The sequence below is a fragment of the Camelina sativa genome, chromosome 11 (assembly GCF_000633955.1).
Source record: "Camelina sativa cultivar DH55 chromosome 11, Cs, whole genome shotgun sequence".
NCBI classification, from domain to species: Eukaryota; Viridiplantae; Streptophyta; class Magnoliopsida; order Brassicales; family Brassicaceae; genus Camelina; species Camelina sativa.
The window spans coordinates 32262509-32274078 of NC_025695.1; the positions used below are offsets into that span (position 1 = coordinate 32262509).

General features: G+C 33.2%; 1 pseudogene; it reads right to left on the reverse strand.

Annotated features, from left to right (window-relative positions):
- Nucleotides 653-1436, reverse strand: LOC104728571 (annotated as a pseudogene).

Here is an 11570-nt window from a genome sequence, read left to right on the forward strand (position 1 = left end):
AAAAAAAAAAAAAAAAAAAAAAAAACTAAAAAAAAAAAGAAAGAAGAAGTTAAAGAATACAAAATGAAGTACAAAAGAAAAAGTATCACCAGAGATTTCTATTTCGTAAGAATAGATTAAAGCAAGAACAGTTGAATACTTTAACCAGAGCCGTGCCTTAGTTATAAGTTTTGAAACATTCGCCTAGGGCCTCTCTTTTCCTAGAAACAAAAGTGCCAATTTAAAAATAATACTATTGTAAGTTTACCCCATACTATATATGTAAACGTGATTTTACATATATAATCAAGTACAATTCTAATTTACTTTTAAATAAAACTACTCACACAAAATAAACTTAAGATTTGAAATTAAAAATGAGGTTAAGTAATATGGACTTCTCATTTTATTGTTCATTGAATTGTTTTAGATGTTGTATACTTGTTAAAATGATATTCACGGTCATCCTAAATTCTATATTTTTATCCACTTTTGAGAAAACATGCATATAGCATATATTAGATTTTAATTTGATTTTTACAATTCATCTGTTGTATTATAAATTTATTTTATATAAATTAAAATAAAATGATCTAATACATTATTTATAAGCTCGCCTCCGGCCTTCATTATCGTTGGCACGGCTCTGACTTTAACCTTTAAGCACATAAGATCAAAACTTGGATTCCAAAGGACCGCCTTGTCCATACTTGAGATTAAATCCAATATCAAGGTCTATCTTGACCAAGGAACTCAAATTCTTAACAACGATCCTATCAGATTGACTATCTCTAAAACTCATATACTTAAGTCTTGGAGCATCAATATGTACTAGCCATTCTCCAATCAAATGTTAAACTGAAAGTTTTCAAAGTTTGAGACCTCACACGAATAAGCGGCAGAAATTCTAGAAAATCAGTATATTCCCATATGATTGTAAGTTCTTCAAGAACAGGACAACCCCAAATGAGCTTCTCCAGAGCCAAAGGACCATCCTCACTGTCAAAAGTGTTTTCCAAATGCATCGTCTTGAGACAAGGTAGAAAAATAACAAACTCTGGATTTTTAAGCCCTACATTTGAAAGCTTCAAAAATACAAATGTCTTGCTCTTATAAATGTTAGTAGGCATAAAATCAATGGCATGCGAAGCATTCGTGGTCTTAACATCCAGATTTCGAATCCCGCAATCAACCATTGTAGCAATCCACGGCACAAATCATGTTCATACTTCAACTTGAACGCGGTTAGCCTCAAGAAACTTGTCCATAGAGCTCTCAAATAATTCTCCATGAGCAGGGATGTCATGTAAATATAGGTCAAGCTCAGGAGCCTCGAGCCAGAGGTTTCTCCATCTGCTCGATAGAACGCTTTTCCTAATCGATTCTTTGATGTGAAAGTTGGAGAGTATATGATTTAGCAAACCTTCCGGCAACTCACTGAGTCGATCACGCCCCATCACAAGATCATGACCAACATCAACCATCAATTTTATATACCAAAAATCTGCATGTGATTATGTGAAGGACATGAAGAACTTACCGTCGATTTGGTTTGACGTCAGATTGTCGCCGGAGATCTTGCGTCAGGGTTGAGCAAAAATATTAACTTACAATCAAAAAGAAGAATCAAATCAAATAAAATGTTTATATCTGACAAAGTTATGACAAAATATATTGGGAAGATATGAGCGGATTTTGTGAAATACTACTAACGATTAGTTGTGCACTTTCAGCCGTCGTGTGGTCTTTTTAAGGTAAAAGATTTGGAGTGAAAAACCACACACGTTACATTACATTACCACCGCAAGTTCCACAAGGGAAAAGAGGTTTCTTCACCGTGAACATCTCGTTTCTAGTGAAATTCTTGTAAGAAATCATCTCATTTATAGGTTTCAGGACAAGGAGGGCAACTATCGTTACATGCAGCTTCCACAGGTTGTTTGTACTACCATACATACGGCTGTGAACCTCGAATTTGAGACTCCTACAGAAGCTTTATGAGACTGTTTTGAGCCAACAAAGAAGAGTGGAACGTGCAGACCTTCTCGCCAGACACAACCAGCTGATGTTGCTGCTCCTTAACGTCCACCAACTCCGCTGGCACCACTTCCACCATTTGATGTGAGTGAGTTTGTTGCTCAAGTTCCTCCACATGAACCTCATACAGACTTTGAAAAATTGGTTTATGACACAACAAAGAAGAACAACACGCTACTCACATGGATTGCGAGTTGGCTTCAAGAACTCACACCATCTTGTCTTACTCCACCACCAGTTCCAGCGGATCCTGCTACTGAGGATGAAGAGGACGACACAGCCATTGAGAGCATTGCCACTACAGTTTCTACGACTAGCTCACCCTCCAGCCAGCCTGAAGACTAGACGAGTCCGAGAGTCCCAACACACTAGACGCTTGATCACGGGTTTTTCTTTTTCTTCTTTTATTTTTCTTTAAGATTTTCATTTTCATTTCTATCTTTTTATTGTAGGACTCATTTCTTCTCTTTGTTTTGCTTTCACACCGGGTTGATGTGAAGTAAGTCTGGGGAAGGATGTCTTCCTATTACTAATTTCGTTTTTCTTGGATGTTTTCTTTTGGTCTTGCTTTTGGTGTTTTCTTTGAGTCGTTTTATTGTTTCAAACCTTGTCTGGAAACTATGAGCTTTTCTAGGGATTATCTTCTTTGAAACAACATTCTTATGAATACTTTAGTCCTTTTGATTTTAGAACAAATTTTGGAATGAATATGACCATAGTTAACACGCCCCAAAGACCCTCACCAAAGAGAATATGGAGTTGATTTGGCGTTGTCTCTAGCTTTGATAGAACTTAACCAGATTTAACTTTCTGCTTTAGGACTTGGTGTACATCGAACAAGACTCTTCCCTTAAGCCTTACAAGACATGCATTTCCTCATAAAAGTATGCTTCCCCTCTCTCTTCCCTTCAATACTCAAGAAAAAGAAACAGTTTAGAAAAGAGACTAAGAGGATATAGGTAGCAAAGAAGTAAGCTGAGGTTTGTGCATAAACCCTTGCATCCTTCGTAATTCATGGAAACCTGTCCATAAGGAAAGAGCAAGTGATTGATAAAAAAATATACAATGTTACGCTAGAAAAGTAGGGAAAAATCGATCTCTTGGAAGTGAGAAAAGAGAGAAGAAAGAGAGCATATGAAGGAAGTCTTGGGCATTAAAAGGTTGAAGAAGTCAATATGCTCGGTGAACGATATTCCTTCGGTGAGGCCGCATGCTTTAATTTAATTTATGTATAGAGGCAACAATGGCGATACTGATAGTTCTTTATAGTTGTGGGATTCAGAGTAAGGAATGTTGATCCTAATCATGGGAAAAGTACATAAAGTAGTTCTTAATTTTAAGTAATGAAGAGTGCAAAGAAGAGGTTCCCAAAAATATTTGAGTTTCCACTTTCAAACATTTTCTCCGTTCCTAAGATTTTGGCTGTTCTTGCTTGAGGACAAGCAAAGATTCAAGTTCGGGGGAAATGATCTGTCTGTGTTTTATAGAGTTTTAACTATGGTTTTTATATTTGTTTTGGTCTTTTATTGAGTCAAAGTATCCTTTTAGAGTCTGTTATAGGTTGTTCTGGAAAGAAACTGGACATTTCGGAACGAAAGCATGCATTTGGAGCTAAAGGACTAGTTGAAGCTTCAGAAGTTCGGCTTCAGTAAAACAACTTTCCACCGTTAGATCTTTCTCAATTTTGGACACAAGCTTCATGAAGATGTTATCTGTACTTTCTAAGTGGCTTGAAGAAGATCCAACGGTGTAAACAAAAGTTATGGGTAAAACGGTGAATAATGATCAGTCTGGCGAGCAGATGGAGCATGCACAAAATCATGACCTAGGATCGACCGGTCGACATATAGGATCGACCGGTCCTGTACTTTCACCGAAAATTCTACGTCGACCTGAGGGACATGGATCGATCGGTCCTCACCAAGGATCGACGGGTCCCATTCCCGAAACAACTTTTCCTTTTATGTTTTAAACTGATTTTTAGGTTTTTCTTTTAAGTTAGAGGCTCGGTCTCCGGAGACATAAGTTTTATTCTACGCACTTTTGAGAACTTTTAAGCTTGGAGAGATTTATTCCTACTCTTGATATTAATCTATTCCTTTGCAATTCAATTATGTTTTCTTCATCATTGACTTGCTGTTCTTGTTTCTCTATGTCTGAGTAATTTATCAGTTGGGTTTAGAGTTTCAATATGGATTTATGATTAACTAATGTTAGGTGTGTTAGATTGGAGTTGATCTTGTTGTTTTTCATCTTTGTTGCTCTTATTACTGGGATTAGATTAGCTACAGCCCTCGTGTCTATGCTATTGCAGATACATCAATCCTATAGGCTGATGGGAGAATTTAAATGAAAAACATAATAATGCGGGAACACCTTGTATTCATAGCATAGATAGTAATCAAACTCTAAACATAATGCGGGAACACCTTGTAATGAAACTCTAAACATAATCTTATTACTTGAACCTTGTTAATGCTTGCTTGATTTTCAGAATTCAAATGGGAGTTTAGAGTTTAGGAAGTTCATAGCATAGATAGTTAATAATGCGGGAACGGGTTATCTTTACATTGGAGTTTTGAGTTCAAGAACGGTTTTTAAAGCATTCCATCTAACTCTTTGTATTTGTTATCATAATTCTCTAATGATTCCCTGTGCTTAATGCTTTTTATTTGATTAAAATCTCTCTTTTATTTATTACTTTTGTTAGTGACTTTCAAACACAAACTTCTTTTGTCTTACCTATATTTGATCTTTATAATTTCATAACATGAAACACCTTTATTAGATGTTCAGGATTTTGGATTTATTTTTTCACCTCAATTGTTTAATTATATTGATGAAATAATGTAAACATAAAATTTTATGTATATATATATATATCAAAATTCATTATTTTACATATTCTACAAATAAACACTTGTTCCATTTGATTTGGATGCAGAAAAATAAATAAAAATGCGTATTTTTTACTACTTATTCAATTAGCATGCAATAAACTCTTGTTTTTGGTTTTAAAATTGTTTTAGGGGAATAGATCCCAAAAATAACCCTTTTAACACCTGAATTCTCCAACTATTGTACATAGGCCGTCAATGGAAACATAATAGAAGCGGTTTTCAAATTTTTTTTTGGCAAAACTGCAGAAGGTTACCAATCATACAAAAAAATTATTACTTTGCATTTTTCAAAAAAAAAATAGCGGTTTGCGGTTTGACTCAACCATGAGTTTTACCCAGCGGTTTTCAACTGAAAACTGCAGCAGTACTACACTATTTTTAAAATTCAATACAGATATTCAAATAGAANTTCTATATTTTCAGAGAACGAGAATTTGTATATGATCTATTCGAAGCTGCCACCGGTATGAGAATGATGCATAATTTTTTTCGTATTGGAGGAATAGCGGCCGATTTACCTTATGGTTGGATAGATAAATGCTTGGATTTTTGTGATTATTTTTTAACAGAGGTTGTTGAATATCAAAAACTCATTACACGAAATCCTATTTTTTTAGAACGGGTTGAAGGGGTTGGGATTGTTGGTGGGGAAGAAGCAATAAATTGGGGTTTATCCGGACCAATGCTACGCGCATCCGGAATACCATGGGATCTTCGTAAAGTTGATCGTTATGAGTCTTACGATGAATTTGAATGGGAAATTCAGTGGCAAAAACAAGGAGATTCATTAGCTCGTTATTTAGTACGACTTAGCGAAATGACAGAATCCATAAAAATTATTCAACAGGCTCTGGAAGGACTTCCAGGGGGTCCCTATGAAAATTTAGAAAGCAGGGGCTTTGATAGAAAAAGGAATCCAGAATGGAATGATTTTGAATATCGATTCATTAGTAAAAAACCTTCTCCTACTTTTGAATTATCGAAACAAGAACTTTATGTAAGAGTTGAAGCTCCAAAAGGGGAGTTGGGAATTTTTCTCATAGGAGATCAAAGCGGTTTTCCTTGGAGATGGAAAATCCGACCACCGGGTTTTATTAATTTGCAAATTCTTCCTGAACTAGTTAAAAGAATGAAATTGGCTGATATTATGACGATACTCGGTAGCATAGATATAATTATGGGAGAAGTTGATCGTTAAAATGATAATTTATGCAACAACAGTCCAAACTATAAATTCTTTTGTTAAATTGGAATCTTTAAAAGAGGTCTATGGACTCATATGGATATTTGTCCCTATATTTTCTCTTATATTGGGAATCATAACAGGTGTACTAGTAATTGTGTGGTTAGAAAGAGAAATATCTGCAGGGATACAACAACGTATTGGACCTGAATACGCAGGCCCGTTGGGAATTCTTCAAGCTCTAGCCGATGGGACAAAACTACTTTTCAAAGAAAATCTTCGTCCATCTAGAGGAAATACTCCTTTATTTAGTATTGGACCATCTATAGCAGTTATCTCAATTTTACTAAGTTACTCAGTAATTCCCTTTAGTAATCACCTTGTTTTAGCGGATCTCAATATCGGTATTTTTTTATGGATTGCCATCTCAAGTATTGCTCCTATTGGACTTCTTATGTCAGGATATGGATCAAATAATAAATATTCTTTTTTAGGTGGTCTGCGAGCTGCTGCCCAATCGATTAGTTATGAAATACCATTAACTCTATGTGTTTTATCAATATCTCTACGTGCGATTCGTTGAAACATAAACGTTTATTTTTACTATTCCGTTTCTTTATTTTTACTATTCCGTTTCTTCTAGACGAATAAGTTAAACAACGGAATAGATATATTTATCTTTCGAATTAATAAAAGGAATTTGATAGTTATATATGAGTGAAAAAAAACTGCTCAGAAATTTGCCGTAAAAAGAAAAATTGAGTCTCATTTCCTATGTACAAAGGTTAAACGAAAATAAACATAAGTGTAAGAATCACTTTACCCCAAGGTTGGTTGATTAGTCATCCTGGCTTGAAGCGGGTTAAATATATTAACCGGACGACGTTTTCACTATCAGTTATATAGATTAACATACATATATTACAAAGTGAGCGGCAATTAGGTAAAAGTTAGTGGATGGTTAGAAACACCAAAATACACAAAGAATTTGTAATAGAGATTAACCAAATTGAAAAGGATATTTATGCATAACATAAGATAAAAAAAAGAAGGTTAATTGGGGCTTGAAATTAGTAGAAATGATCAGACAGTACTCCCCAAGATTCCGATTCAGAGTAGGCTCCTATCCACCGACAAATGTAATGACTATCAGAAACGAAATAATCCTTTATTTTTTATAAGTCCACCAACTTTTTTCTAAAAAAGAAAGAAGAATAGGAACGAAACAAGGATATTTTTTTCATATATTTCGAAAATAAAATCGAATTTCTGTTATGAATAATAAACTACTAGGAGGTATAATTATTTTTCGTAATCGAAAACCACGATGGGCTGAAATACCTTTTTTTATTTTTACAAGGAGTATTTTATTAAAGAGTTAAGTTATTACTCAATAAATAGAAATTCAAATTTGTAAAGGATGAGATGAATTCCGAAGCGCTTTTTTGATTCTTAGAATTTGAGCAGACAGAATTCCATTGGTATAATTCGGGACCCCAGATATATTTAATCCGTTTTAGAACACATCATATCCATCTAAATGAGACTATAATCTGGTCCTTAGATTTATTTACGGCCCCCGAGGAGCCGTATGAGGCGAAGACCTCATGTACGGTTCTGTAATAGCGGTGAAAATAGTAATGTTATCGCCGACTAGGATTATCTAACAGTTTAAGTACAGTTGATATAGTTGAGGCACAATCAAAATATGGTTTTTGGGGATGGAATTTGTGGCGTCAACCTATAGGTTTTATCATTTTTCTAATTTCTTCCCTAGCAGAATGCGAGAGGTTACCGTTTGATTTACCAGAAGCGGAAGAAGAATTAATAGCAGGTTATCAAACTGAATATTCAGGTATCAAATTTGGTTTATTTTACGTTGCTTCTTATCTAAATCTATTAATTTCCTCATTATTTGTAACAGTTCTATACTTAGGCGGTTGGAATATTTCTATTCCGTATATATCTATTCTGGAACTATTTCAAAGGGATCAAATTTTTGGAACAACAATTGGTATCTTTATTACATTAGCTAAAACTTATTTGTTCTTGTTCATTTCTATCGCAACAAGATGGACTTTACCTAGGCTAAGAATGGATCAACTATTAAATCTTGGATGGAAATTTCTTTTACCTATTTCCCTTGGTAATCTATTATTAACAACTTCTTTCCAACTCTTTTCGCTCTAAATTGAAAACGAATCCAATATATTCATTATTTTTTTAAACAAGAGAAAGAAACAAAGATAAAATTATTCAGAGATAATTACAATATGCTTCCTATGATAACCGGGTTCATGAATTATGGTCAACAAACCCTACGAGCTGCAAGGTATATTGGTCAAGGTTTCATGATTACCTTATCCCACACAAATCGTTTACCTGTAACTATTCAATATCCCTATGAAAAATTAATAACATCAGAACGTTTCCGCGGTCGAATCCATTTTGAATTTGATAAATGCATTGCTTGTGAAGTATGTGTTCGAGTATGTCCTATAGATTTGCCTGTTGTTGATTGGAAATTGGAAACTAATATTCGAAAAAAACGATTGCTTAATTACAGTATTGATTTTGGAATTTGTATATTTTGTGGTAATTGTGTTGAGTATTGTCCAACAAATTGTTTGTCAATGACTGAAGAATATGAATTTTCCACTTATGATCGTCACGAATTGAATTATAATCAAATAGCTTTGGGTCGTTTACCAATGTCAGTAATTGACGATTACACTATTCGAACAATTTTGAATTCACCTCAAACAAAAAATGGGGTAAACCCTTTAATTTGATTAAAAAATGAATTCAAAATTGTTGAATTATATAAAGAATATAATTAAAAACTTGTATTATATTTATATACTAATATTAAGTATTAAGGCGCATTCTTTTAATATAATATATTCGTAATTACTTTCTTGAAATAGATAGTTTGAAAATACATTTTAGAATAAAAAAGAGAAACTGTCTAATAATTGTATCTACATCAATTCATATCCATTAGATTCTAATTTCACTCTATTAAAAACATATTAAAAAAAATTTCCTGGTTAAATTAATAAGGTCATGAAAAGGATTTCGATTTTTTTCTTATTTTAATAATATAATGGATTTGCCTGGACCAATACATGATTTTCTTTTAGTTTTTCTGGGATCCGGTCTTCTAGTAGGAGGTCTGGGAGTGGTATTACTTCCCAACCCAATATTTTCAGCCTTTTCCTTAGGATTTGTTCTTGTTTGTATATCTTTATTGTATATTCTATCAAATTCCCATTTTGTAGCTGCTGCACAACTCCTTATTTATGTGGGGGCCATAAATGTTTTAATCATATTTGCTGTGATGTTCATGAATGATTCAGAATATTCCACCGATTTCAATCTGTGGACCGTTGGGAATGGGATTACTTCGTTGGTTTGTACAACTATTCTTTTTTTATTAATGTCTACTATTCTCGATACGTCATGGTACGGGGTTATTTGGACTACAAAATTAAACCAGATTCTAGAGCAAGATTTAATAAGTAATAGTCAACAAATAGGAATTCATTTATCAACAGATTTTTTTCTGCCATTTGAACTCATTTCAATAATTCTTTTAGTTGCTTTGATAGGTGCAATTTCTGTGGCTCGTCAATAAAAAATAATTAGTAAAGACCAAAGAAAACTTTGTGTATGTTATGATTTTTTCCGTTCATTAAATTAAATTTGATTGAATACTATTTCATATTTTAAGAATCAATTTTTATATTTGATATATATTAAAAAAAATTTTTACCTAATATTGTTTTTATTCGTACTTTTTTGTTATATTCTAGTTGATGGAATCCGGTGAATTATTTTTCATATTGAAATGAATCAAAATTGATAAGGAGTTGCTGAATGATACTCGAACATGTACTTGTTTTGAGTGCCTATTTATTTTTGATTGGTCTTTATGGATTGATCACGAGTCGAAATATGGTTAGGGCTCTTATGTGTCTTGAACTTATACTCAATGCAGTTAATATGAATTTCGTAACATTTTCTGATTTTTTTGATAATTCCCAACTAAAAGGGGATATTTTCTGCATTTTTGTTATAGCAATTGCAGCCGCTGAAGCAGCTATTGGATTAGCTATAGTCTCGTCAATTTATCGTAACAGAAAATCAACTCGCATAAACCAATCGACCTTATTAAATAAGTAACATAAAAAAATTAGAGATTGAAATTTTCATATATTATAGGTTATGACCTACTAGATTATATTTGTAAAAATTTAAGAAATCAAAGTATTTTAGCCCCATTTTTTATCAATTGAGCCAGAATTCATTACAAAAATTCTATTAAAGGAAATCATTGCTTCATCTAGTATTTTAATATATCATTCAGTTAGAAGTTTACTAGATTGAAAATTTATGACATTCAAAAAACTATCGATCCTATGTCACATTCAGTAAAAATTTATGATACCTGTATAGGATGTACTCAATGTGTCCGAGCATGCCCTACAGACGTATTAGAAATGATACCTTGGGATGGATGTAAAGCTAAGCAAATAGCTTCCGCTCCAAGAACCGAGGACTGTGTTGGTTGTAAGAGATGTGAATCCGCCTGTCCAACGGATTTTTTGAGCGTTCGAGTTTATTTATGGCATGAAACAACTCGAAGTATGGGTCTAGCTTATTGATACGTTACCGAAAACCTCATTTGAATAAATTTGGAATACATTTTTTTTTTTATTGACAAGTACTCGTACTCAAAAAAGTTAAATTATATTTTTTATTTATATATTTTTTTTGAGTACGCGTTCTTTGGACCTGGTGTATCTTGTCTTTACCACGAATGATTTTCCTTGGTTAACAATAATTGTTGTTTTTCCAATATCTGCTGGTTCATTAATGTTATTTCTCCCGCATAGGGGAAATAAAGTCAATAAATGGTATACTATATGCATTTGTATCTTAGAACTTCTTCTAACGACCTATGCTTTTTGTTATAATTTTAAAATGGACGATCCATTAATTCAACTGTCCGAAGATTATAAATGGATCAATTTTTTTGATTTTTACTGGAGAATGGGAATAGATGGACTTTCTATAGGAACGATTTTACTGACGGGATTTATTACTACTTTAGCCACTTTAGCGGCTTTTCCAGTTACTCGGGATTCCCGATTATTTCATTTCCTGATGTTAGCAATGTACAGCGGTCAAATAGGATCATTTTCTTCTCAGGATCTTCTACTTTTTTTCATCATGTGGGAATTAGAATTAATTCCCGTTTATCTACTTTTATCCATGTGGGGTGGAAAGAAACATCTCTATTCAGCTACAAAATTTATTTTGTACACGGCAGGAAGTTCTATTTTTTTATTAATAGGAGTTTTAGGTATAAGTTTATATGATTCGAACGAACCAACATTAAATTTAGAACTTTTAACTTTTAACTCGAAATACTATTTTATATTGGATTTCTTATTGCTTTTGCCGTC